Here is a 12,170-nt window from a genome sequence, read left to right as displayed (position 1 = left end):
GAATTGGGCCATTTGGTCCACCTAGTCTTCTCTGCCATTTAATCATGGTTGATTTCTTATCCCTCTCAACTTCATTCTCCTGCCTGCTCCCCATAACTTTTAAAGTCCTTACTAATCAAGAACATATCAACCTCTACTTTAAATATATCTGAAGGCTTAGCCTCACAAGCCATCTGTGACAATGAATTCCACAGACTCACTACCCTCTGGCTAAAGAACTTCCTCCTCATCTCCTTTCAAAAGGAGCATACTTTGAGGCTGTGTTCTCTGGTCCTAGACTCCCCCACTATTGGAAACATCTTCTCAATACCCACTCCATCTAGACCTTGCAATCTGACAAACACAAGAATTTCTGCAGATGTTGTAAATCCAAAGTAATGCACACAAAATGCTGGAGAAACTCAGCAGGCCAGGCAGCATCTATGAAAGTGAACAAACAGTTGACGTTTTGGGCCAAGATCCTTCTTCAGGACTTTCAATATTACATAGACTTCAAAGAGCTACCCCTCATTCTTCTAAACTTGGGAAAATTGGGCCACTTCCTTGGCCACATTAAAGGCTTAGGCATTTGTTATCTATTGCTATGGTCTTAGATTACTATTTGGCAATTAGTTATTGTGAATTACATCTGTTGTGGGTGGCTAGGGTAAAGGAGACAGGTAAATAGGGGAGAGAATAACTGATAAAATGGATTTGTGTGTCAAGAAGACATATGGGAAGGCTGGCCTTCACAGTAAAATCCACACACTAAAAATACATTCAAAAAAGTTAATTGTCTTACCCATTCACAAACTAAATTTCTGTAATATTTATTTTCTCAACACAACCATACAATTGACTCTGCTGCCACCTCTCAAACTAATCATGGTAATGCAACATACAATGAGCTGGATTGAGAACTCTCATGAGCTCATTGGCTAACTACCCTCCAAACCCCCATCCTTTCTAGCATTGGACCCCAAGGATAGTTATCCCTCAGTTGATTGTGAAGGACCATAGAAAGATAGAAAACCTACAGCACAATACAGACCCTTCAGCCCACAAAGTTGTGCTGAACATATCCCTACCTTAGAAACTACTAGCCTTACCCATAGCCCTCTATTTTCCTAAGCTCCATGTACCTATCCAAAAGTCTCTTAAAAGACCCTATCATATCTGCCTCCACCAATGTTGCCAGCAGCTCATTCCACGCACTCACCACTCTCTGAGTAAAAAAAATACCCCTGGCATCTCCTCTGTACCTACTCCCAAGCACCTTAAACCTGTGCCCTCTTGTGGCAGCCATTTCAGCTCTGGGAAAAAGCCTCTGACTATCCACATGATCAATGCCTCTCATCATCTTATCAGGTCACCTCTATCAGGTCACCTCCCATCCTCCATCACTCCAAGGAGAAAAGCCCGAGTTCACCCAACTTGTTTTCATAATGCATGCTCCCCAATCCAGGCAACGTCCTTGTAAGTCTCCTCTGCACCCTTTCTATGGTTTCCATGTCCTTCCTGTAGTGAGGTGACCAGAACTGAGCACAGTACTCCAAGTGGGGTCTGACCAGGGTCCTATAGAGCTGCAACATTACCTCTCGGCTCTTAAATTCAATTCCACCATTGATGAAGGCCAATACACCATAAGCCTTCTTAACCACAGAGTCAACCTGCGCAGCTACTTTGAGAGTCCTATAGACTTGGACCCCAAGATGCCCCTGATCCTCCACACTGCCAAGAGTTTTACCATTAATACAGTATTTTTCCATATTTGACCTACCAAAATGAACCACTTCACACTTGTCTGGGTTGAACTCCATATGCCACTTCTCAGCCCAGTTTTACATCCTATCAATGTCCCGCTGTAACCTCTGACAGCCCTCCACACTATCCACAACACCTTTGTGTCATCAGCAAACTTACTAACCCATCCCTCCACTTCCTCATCCAGGTCATTTATAAAAATCACAAAGAGAAAGGGTCCTAGAAGGACCCCCATGCAGAATATGACCTGTATACAACCACTCTTTGCCTTCTGTGGGCAAGCCAGTTCTGGATCCACAAATCAAAGAGAGATCTGCAGAGAGATTTAAGCCAGTTAGAAGAGTGGCCTGAACGATGGCAGATGGAGTTTAATGCTAATAAATGTGAGATGTTACATTTTGGTAGGAATAATCCAAATAGGACAAACATGGTAAATGGTAGGGCATTGAAGAATGCAGTAGAACACAGTGATCTAGGAATAATGGTGATTAGTTCCCTAAAGGTGGAATCTCATGTGGATAGGGTGGTGAAGAAAGCTTTTGGTATGCTGGCCTTTATAAATCAGAGCATTGAGTATAGGAGTTAGGATGTAATGTTAAAATTGTACAAGGCATTGGTAAGGCCGAATTTGGAGTATTGTATACAGTTCTGGTCACTGAGTTATAGGAAAGAAGTCAACAAAATAGAGAGAGTACAGAGAAGATTTACTAGAATGTTACCTGGGTTTCAGCACCTAAGTTACAAGGAAAGGTTGAACAAGTTAGGTCTTTATTCTTTGGAGCGTAGAAGGTTGAGGGGGGACTTGATAGAGGTATTTAAAATTATGAGGGGGATAGATAGGGTTGACGTGGATAGGCTTTTCCCATTGAGAGTAGGGGAGATTCAAACAAGAGGACATGAGTTGAGAGTTAGGGGGAAAAAGTTTAAGAGTAACATGAGGGGGAATTTCTTTACTCAGAGAGCGGTAGCTGTGTGGAACAAGCTTCCAGTAGAAGTGGTAGAGGTAGGTTTGGTATTGTCATTTAAAGTAAAATTGGATAGGTATATGGACAGGAAAGGAATGGAGGGTTATGGGCTGAGAGCGGGCCAGTGGGACTAGGTGAGTGTAAGCGTTCGGCACAGACTAGAAGGGCCAAGATGGCCTGTTTCCATGCTGTAATTGTTATATGGTTATAAGCAATGTCTCCTTGGATCCCATGCCTCCTTACTTTCTCAATAAGCCTTGCATAGGGTACCTTATCAAATGTCTTGCTAAAATCCATATACACTACATCTATGGATCTACCTTCATCAATGTGTTTAGTCATATCCTCAAAACATTCAATCAGGCTCATAAGGCACGACCTGCCCTTGTCAAAGCCAGCAGGGCCTCACCAAGCCTATGACATCCTTTGTTCCCAAAATGGCTTTGAGACCTATTGAGATTCAATGCATATCTTTACCAGCTTTCAAAGGTGCTGTTTACTTTGAGTGTCTATTTGTTGTCCACAAATGTTCAAAAGCTCTCAGAATATTAAAAATATAGATGCTTAAAATTATTTATAACATTAGAATGCACAGGTTAAAAACAACTATACTGTTTAATCAGAATCAATTAAATCTATTGAGAAGGAACTTTTCTTGATTGCCCATTGCTGTATTTGAGTTCATTCTGGGAGCTTTTGGGTTTGCAGAAGTCCAGCTTGGCAGGAGTTCATCTCCTGTTCTCCCAGTGTAAATACAGAAAATATTTAGGGGTTGGAGCTTACCATTGTATTTTTGCAACCAGACATTCCAATAACAGCTTGGATTTTACTTCAGAGAAGTGTCCAATTTTTACTTGGAATAACACAGCAAACTCTCTCTGTGAGAGGCTGTTTTTTTTATTTGCAGGCTGTTTCTGAGAAATCCAGTTGGCAATAAATGTTATGTGCAACAAGATCTCAACCAATCTTCCGAAGGATTTTACAGGATCTTGTAAAATTGTTGAATACTGATAAAATAAGTTTTGATTGCAACCTGCTGAAAAATGGAACATGTAGGAGACACAAGGACTGCAGATGCAGGAACCTGGAGAAACAGTCTGCCAGAGGAATTCAATGGGTTGAATAACATCTGTGAGGAGGTAAAGGATATTCTCTGTTCTCACCTCTCTCAGCAGGCAGATGACACAAAAGGTCATCAGACCTTAAGTCACAGGAGCAGAATTAGGCCATTCAGCCCATTGAGTCTGCTCCACCATTCTATCATGGCAGGTTCATTTTCCTTCTAAACTCCATTTTCTTGCCTTCTCCCCATAACTTTTTCTACTCTTACTCATCAAGAACCTATCAACCTCCACTCTGAAAACACCCAATGACTTGGCTTCCACAGCTGACTGGCAATGAATTCTAGAGATTCACCATTCTCTGGCTAAAGCATGCTCAAGGACAGTTTCTACCCCACTGTTGTGACCCTAATACAATAAGGTGGACTCTTAAGCTCACAATATATGTCGATATGGCCTTGCACTTTATTGTCTGCCTGCACTGCACTTTCTGTATAGCTGTGACACGATGTTCAACATTCTGTTATTGTACTACCTCAATGCATTGATACAACAAAATGATCTATATGGACAATGTGCAGGACCAGCTCCTCACTGTGCCTCGGTACAGGTGACAACAATAAACCAGTTCCAATAACATAGCATCATCCTGTGTTCCTTTTCGCACCGGTCACAAGGCAGATATCACATGATGCTTCAGAGGTGTGAGATAGATACTGAGCTACATCAGAGAGGTGACCAAATCAACCTGGCTCAGAGCCAGGTAAGGATCATTTTGAGGGAGGAAATTACCTCAATACATGTGACAATAGAACATGGAGTTGTTGATGCTTCAGGTCGAAACCCTGCATCAGCACCTCAATGCCTACACTTCCTTTCTCTCTAAAGGTGCTGCCCAAAGTGCTGAGTTCCTCCAACAACTTGTTGGTATACAATACTTATCCTTACATTTCCTATTTCTATTCTTAAATTTAATTGCTCTACTCTTCACTGAGTCATTGATACAGTTCAGAAACAGGCCCTTCAGCCCATCAAGTCTGCACCCAATCAATCACCCATTTACACCAATCCTACCCCAATCTTCAAATTCCTTACTATTTGTCTACTATGTACTTCCTCTGGAGCTGTAATGCAAAAATCCAGGGTTAGTGTCACCAGGGCTGAATATGATTACAAAACATCTTATTGCTACAATTCCTTCCTTTACTTATAAAGAGTAAGGTCAAGAAAATTCACCAAAGCCTCTAATTCCTCAGGAGGCTAAAGAAGTTTGGCACATCTCCTGTGACCTTTATCAAAGCACCATAGAAAACATCCTCATAATCTATGTTGTTAATGACCTTGTACCTTATTGGTTACCTGCACTACACTCTGTTTCTCTTTTACTTTGTTCTCCCTCAAAGTGCTGTTTAATGATTTGTTCTGTATGAACAATATACAAGACAAGCTTTTAAATGCTGTCCTTAACCCTACTGGGATGCACTTTCAGGCTTTTGTATCTTCTTCCCAATGGGAGAGGGAGAAGAGAAAATGTTCCTCCCCCACCCCCACCACCACCATAGATGTTGCTTAACCTACAGTTTTCCTCCAGCAGATTGTCTTTTGCCCCAGCTTCCAGCATCTGTGGTATCTTGACAATAATAAACCAATTCCAATTCCTCAATTCTTTCATTCACCTACACATTTGAGGCAATCTCCAGCACATAATCAACTGTACACCTTTGGGACATGGGAGGAAACCAGAACACCTGGAGGGAGCCCAGATGATCAATGGGGAGACCATACAAACTCCACACAGAGAGCCCTGGATGTCAGTGTTGTTGGAGCTGTTGGGCAGCAGGTCTCCTGGCCATATTGTTGTGCTGATTTAAGGTGATGATTAAAAAGATTTGCATTATATTTATCTGCAATGTTTTCATCAAAAGCAGCTCTAGTGGAGCATTGTAACACCCAATTGCTGCCTTTCCTACCTCAGTGTAGTTTCAACATTTCAAATGTACTTTACTGGGCTTTAAAACATTTCAAGCTTTATTTCCTGATATATAAAAATGCCAAGTAAATACATTAAAATACTTTTTTTTTAAAGTTTCACTACAGCTATGAGGATCCCTGTAGCACCCGGTGACCCTGTGATGTCTGTCTTGGAGGACAACGTCAGGCTGTAATTTGGCGTTCGTAGAATCTCAGATGGTGGCAAGAGGGCATACAGGAGTGAGAAATACCAACTAGTTGAATGGTGTTGCAGTAACAACATTACACTCAATGTCAGTAAGACCAAAGAGCTGATTGTGGACCTCAGAAAGGGTAAGGCAAGGGAATAGAGGGATCAGAAGTTTCTGGGTGTTAATATCTCTTGGACCTGATCTGGTCCCAACACATCAATGCAGCTATAAAGAAGGCAAGACAGTGGCTATATTTCATTAAGAGCTTGAGGAGATTTGGTATGACACTTCACTCAAAAATTTCTATGTATATACCAGGAGAGCATTCTGACTGGCTGCATCACCATCTGGTATGGGGAGGGGGGGGGGCATGCACAGGATTGAAGTAAGCTGCAGAGAGTTGTAAAATTAGTCAGCTCCATCATGGGTACCAGCCTCTGTATTTTCCAAGACAGCCGCTAGGAGCAGTGCCTCACAAAGGCAGCTTCCATCATTAAGGAGCACCACCACCCAGGACATGCCATCTTCTTATTGTTACCATCAGGAAGGAGTTACAGGAGCCTGAAGGCACACACATAGTGATTCAGGAACAGCTTCTACCTCCCTGCTATCTGATTTCTGAATGGATATTGAACCCATGAACAATTGCTCACTAATTTTATTTGTTTTTGCACAACTTATTTAATCTAACTCTTTGATATTCATATAGATATCCTTACTGTGCTTCAGCTTTTTAGAAATATTATCATGTACTGCATTGTACTGCTGCTGTAAGGTTAAAAGTTTCTCAACATATGCTGGGGATATTAAACTGGTTCTGATTCTGAATATAATACAAAGAAAATGTTCAGGGTGGGAGATGGTTAAATAATGAAAAATGTACCATGATGGTGTAGACTATGTACAGATATACAAATACAAATTACAAATACATATAACATAATTTCACAGATACGACCATAAGACATCGGAGCAGAATTAGGCCATTTGGCTCATCGAGTCTGCTCTACCATTTCATCATGGCTGATCCATTTTTCTTCTTAGCACCAATCTCCGGCTTTCTCCCTGTATCCATTCATGCCCTTAACCAATCAAGAATCTATCAATCTCTCCCTTAAATATACATAGAAACTTGGTCTCCACAGCTGTGGCAATTAATCCTGCAGATTCACCGTTGTCTAGCTAAAGAAATTCCTCCTCTTCTCTGTTCTAAAAGGATGCCCCTTTATTCTGAGGCTGTGTCTCCTAGTCTTAAACTCTTCCATCATAGGAAATATCCTCTCCACATCCACTCTATCAAGGCCTTTCACCATTCGGAAGGTTTCAATGAGATCTCCCCTCATTCTACTGAATTTTAATGAATACAGGCCCAGAGCCATCAAACCCTCTTCATTAAGACAAATTGTTCAAACCTGGAATCATTTTCATGAACCTTCTTTGAAAACTCTCCAGTTTCAGCACATCCTTTCCAAGGGGCCCTAAACTGCTCACAATATTCCAAGTGAGGTCTCACCAGTGCCTTCCTCTCCCCAGATTCAACTTGCAAATTAACCTTTAGGGAATCCTGCACAAGGACTCCCAAATCCCTTTGTGCCTCAGTTTTTTGTATTTTCTGTCCATTTAGAAAATAATCAACCCTTTCATTTATTTTACCAAAGTGCATGACCATACACTTCCTGACATTGTATTCCATCTGGCACTTCTTTTCCCATTCTCCTAATCTGTCTAGATCCTTCTGTAGCCTCTCTACTTCTTCAAAACTACATGTCCCTCCACCTATCTTCGTATTGTCTGCAAACTTTGCAACAAAGCCATCATTTCCATCTTACAAATCATTGACATATATTGTAAAAAGAATCAGTCCCAACACAGTCCCCTGCGTTGTCCCCCTAGTTACTAGTAGCCAACCAGAAAAGGCTCCCTTTATTCCCACTCTTTGCCTCCTGCCAATCAGCCATCGCTTTCTCCATGCTAGAAACTTCCCTGTAGTAATATGGGCTTGCAACTTGTAAAACAGCTTTGTGTGGCACTTTGACAAAGGCTTTGTGAAAATCCAAATACACAACAACAACTAATTCTTCTTTGCCTATACAGCTTGTTATTTCTTCCAAGAATTCCAGCAGATTAGTTAGGCAAAATTTTCCTTGAGAAAACCATGCTGACCATGGCCTATTTTACCAAGTGCCTCCAACTATCCAAAACCACATCCTTAACAATCGACTTCAACACCTTCCCAACAACTGAGGTCAGACTAACTGGTCTATAGTTTCCTTTCTTCCATCTCTCTCCCTTCTTGAAGAGTGGAGTGACATTTGCAATTTTCCAGTCTTCTGCAACCATTCGAGTCTAGTGATTCTTGAAAGATCGTTACCAATTCCTCCACAATATCTTCAGCCACATCTTCCTTCAGACCTTTCAGTTTACTGAGAACCTTCTCCCTAGTAATGGTAACTTCACACATTTCATGCCCCCTGACACTTGGAACTTCCACCAGACTGCTAGTGTCTTCCACAGTGAAGAGTGATGCAAAATACTTATTCAGTTGGTCCATTATTTCCTTGTTCCCCATTACTCCAGCATTGTTTTCCAGTGGTATAATATCTATTCTCACTTCACTTTTACACTTCATGTATCTGAAGAAACTTTTGGTATCGTCTTTAATATTATTGTTAGCTTACTTTTGTATCCCATCTTTACCTTCTTAATGACCTTTTAGTTGCCTTTTGATGGTATTTGAAAGCTTCCCAATTCTCTAACTTCCCACTCAATTTTGCTCTGTTATATGCCCTTTCCTTGGCCTTTATGTTGGCTCTGACCTCTCTTTTTTGCCACAGTTGTGTCATCTTGCCTTTAGAAGTCTTCTTCTTCTTTGGTATGTATATATCATGTGCCTTCCAAATTGCTTCCAGAAATTCCAGCCATTGCTGCTATGCTGTCAGCCCTGTCAGTGTTCTTTAACACTCAATTTTGGCCAGCTCCTCTCTCATGGCTCTGTAATTTCCCTTACTTCACTGTACCATAGAACCATAGAACACTACAGCACAGTACAGGCCCTTCAGCCCTCCATGTTGTGCAGACCCATATAATCCTTAAAAAAAAAGTACTAAATCCACACTACCCCATAACCTTTCATTTTTCTTTCATTCATGTACCTGTCCAAGAGGCTCTTAATTACCCCAAATGATACATCTGACTTTAGCTTCTCCTTCTCAAATTGCAGGGTTCACTCTATCCTAAGGGTTCCTTTACCTTAAGCTCTCTAATCAGTTCCGTTCTTTGCATAACACCCAATCCAGAATAGCTGATCCTGTGATTGGACTCAACCCTGCTCTAAAAAGCTATCTTGTAGCCATTCCAGAAAATCCCCCTGTTGGAATCCAGTACCAACCTGATTTTCCCAATCTACCTGCATGTAACATTTACCCAACAGACTGGTATATGTCTAGGGGAAAAGGAGATCCAGCCACACACCAATCCCACCGCCCGTACACACAGGTGCTGTGAGAATCGAGTTTATGCCTCGCGCCCGCCCACAGTATCAAACCCACAATGAATACTGTTATGAAATACACTTTAAAGAGTTTACTAAAATTAAAAGAATATTAGGCAACACAATATATATGCAAGGTAAACAAACAAAAAGGCGCCAACTTATCAAAGTTCAGTCAGTTTAGTGCACATCGTTGGAGCTCAAACATCGAACCATTCGACCCATCATCACTTGCCTCCAACCTCCATGTCTTTGCACCTAGGACCACGCCTGGTGGTCTTCCGAGCAGTGCAGCGCACGTCCTCCTTCTTCGACGTCTTCCTCCCGCTCTCTCCCAAAAAGCCCGCGAAAACCCCTCCCCCAAGTTCCCAGCCTCACAAGACAAAATAACATTCCCCATTGGTTAACAAATGAATACAATTACCATATCAACAAGTATAAAGCAAAACAACTGCGAGAGAAACACTTATCAAAGAAGCATTCCTACTCTTAACAAACCAAAAAACCCATTTTAAGTAACATACACAGGACATTGTACATTCTCTCCCCACCAGCAAATGCCATGCCCTCATGGCATTACCAGAGATCCCCAACGCTTCTTGCAACACACAAAACCCAACCCAGGTGCAGAAAACAGTGACATAACTACCCAGAGCAATAGACATCACACTCGGTTCTCCCGGTACCACATATGTCAACCGCTCCGGGGGGCGCCTAATCCTCTGAGATCTCCATACACTTTCTGCCCCACTGGGCTCCTTCGTCACCTGCGAACCCACTGTCTCGGACACCCCAGGTCTACCTGACAGACCAGCACCCCCTTCCTCACAGGGGTCCTCCCTCACCTGAGATCTCTTCGGCTCACGCTCGGGTTCCACCCTCTCTCCCCTCAATGTTGGCTGCCTCTCCATCTGACCTTCAAGACCTTCCCTCCTCTCACCCAACTCAGTATGGGAAGGGCCAGGAGCCTCCTCTTCTGGTACTGGAGCACCAGCGAATGGGAACAGGACCCACTCATCTGAGTCGTCCTCCTCTGAATCGGTAGCCATTCCCAGGTGAGGGACCCGTCCCCGCTCTTCAGCAGCGGGCTCTTCCCTTTCTCCGTGCCCTTGCAGAGTCCTTGTACTAGGCGCAACCTCCCTCTCGGGCTCCTTATCCACCTGCACTGCTTGACCCAAGGGCAGCAGGTGATTCTGATGGACCTTGATAGGCCCTTTCCCATCCTCAGTTTTCACCCGGTAAACTGGCAGGTTCGGCATCTGGCTCTATTACATAGGGGCTGGCCGCCCATCGATCGGCCAGCTTGTGCTTACCAGGGAGCCCCAAATTCCGTAAAAGGACCCAGTCGCCCGGCAATAATTGGACAAACTTCACCTTTTGATCATACCGCATCTTATTTCTCTGGTTTTGTTTGGTAGCCGCCGCCTCGGCCAACTCGTACGCCCGCTGTAACTCCCTCTTCATGTCGGACACATACTTTAGATAGGACTTCCCGGGTAATTCACCCACTTCACCTCCAAAGCACAAGTCAATGGGCAACCTCGCTTCCCGCCCGAACATCAGATAATAGGGCGAGTACCCTGTAGCATCATTGCGAGTACAATTTTAACAGTGAACCAATTGTCCAATATGACGACTCCATCTACTTTTCTGCCCAATCTCCAGCGTCCCGAGCATATCCAACAGGGTCCTGTTGAACCTCTCTGGCTGAGGATCTCCCTGTGGGTGATAAGGGGTAGTCCTGGATTTCTCAACCCCAAGCATAGTCAGTAATTCATGGATAAGGCGGCTCTCAAAGTCCTGCCCCTGATCACTATGGATTCGCCTGGGAAGGCCGTAATGAACAAAATACTTTTCCCATAACACCTTCGCCACTGTCGTCGCCTTCTGATCCTTAGTGGGAAATGCCTGAGCATAGCGAGTGTAATGATCGGTGATGACCAAGACATTCACGGTGTTGCTGGTGTCAGGCTCAATCGACAGGAACTCCATACACACCAGGTCCAGAGGTCCCGCACTCTGCAAGTGCGACAGTGGAGCCACCGACGCTGGCAGGGTCTTCCTCCAGATGCAACGACTGCATCCCCTACAGTATTCTTCGACTTCCCCCCTCATCCGGGGTCAGTAGAACCGGTCTTTGAGTAATCCATAGGTCTTTTCCACCCCCAAGTGTCCAGAATCATCATGTAAGGCCTGGAGTACAGCCTGGCGATACTCCTCCGGCAGGACCAGTTGCCAACTGTGGGGTTACCCGGTACAAGATTTGGATCTTTAACTTTAACCGAGACCACTCCTTCAATAACAGAGGCACGAATGGGTGTTTCGCCTTCTCAGCCAACGCCACATCCCCCTTCTCGACCGCTCTCCACACTGTGCCAATGCCCGGGTCATTTTGCTGAGCAACTGCCACCTCCCCCGGACTCAGTTCCGGCAACTGTTTAGTCTGCAGTGCGGTCAGGTCACAGTAAGCTAGGGGTATGGCGTCGTCAAAAACCCCCAAGTGGTCCACGGCTCTTTCCATCCTCCCTCTTCCCTCGGCCTTCACGGTGATAGCAAACTGACACATCCCCTTCACTCCAGGGGCAGGGACACTCTCCCACTCCTCGTCCTTCTCCTGTTCCCCCGGCTCCCGGCGTGACAAAGCATCCGCATCGACATTCTTGCTTCCGGGGCGGTACCTCAGGCTGAAATCATATACCGACAATGCCGCCAGCCACCGATGTCCTGTGGCATCCAGCTTCGCCGAAGT

Source organism: Hypanus sabinus, chromosome 21 (assembly GCF_030144855.1).
Source record: "Hypanus sabinus isolate sHypSab1 chromosome 21, sHypSab1.hap1, whole genome shotgun sequence".
Classification (NCBI taxonomy): Eukaryota; Metazoa; Chordata; class Chondrichthyes; order Myliobatiformes; family Dasyatidae; genus Hypanus; species Hypanus sabinus.
This window is presented reverse-complemented; position numbering follows the sequence as displayed.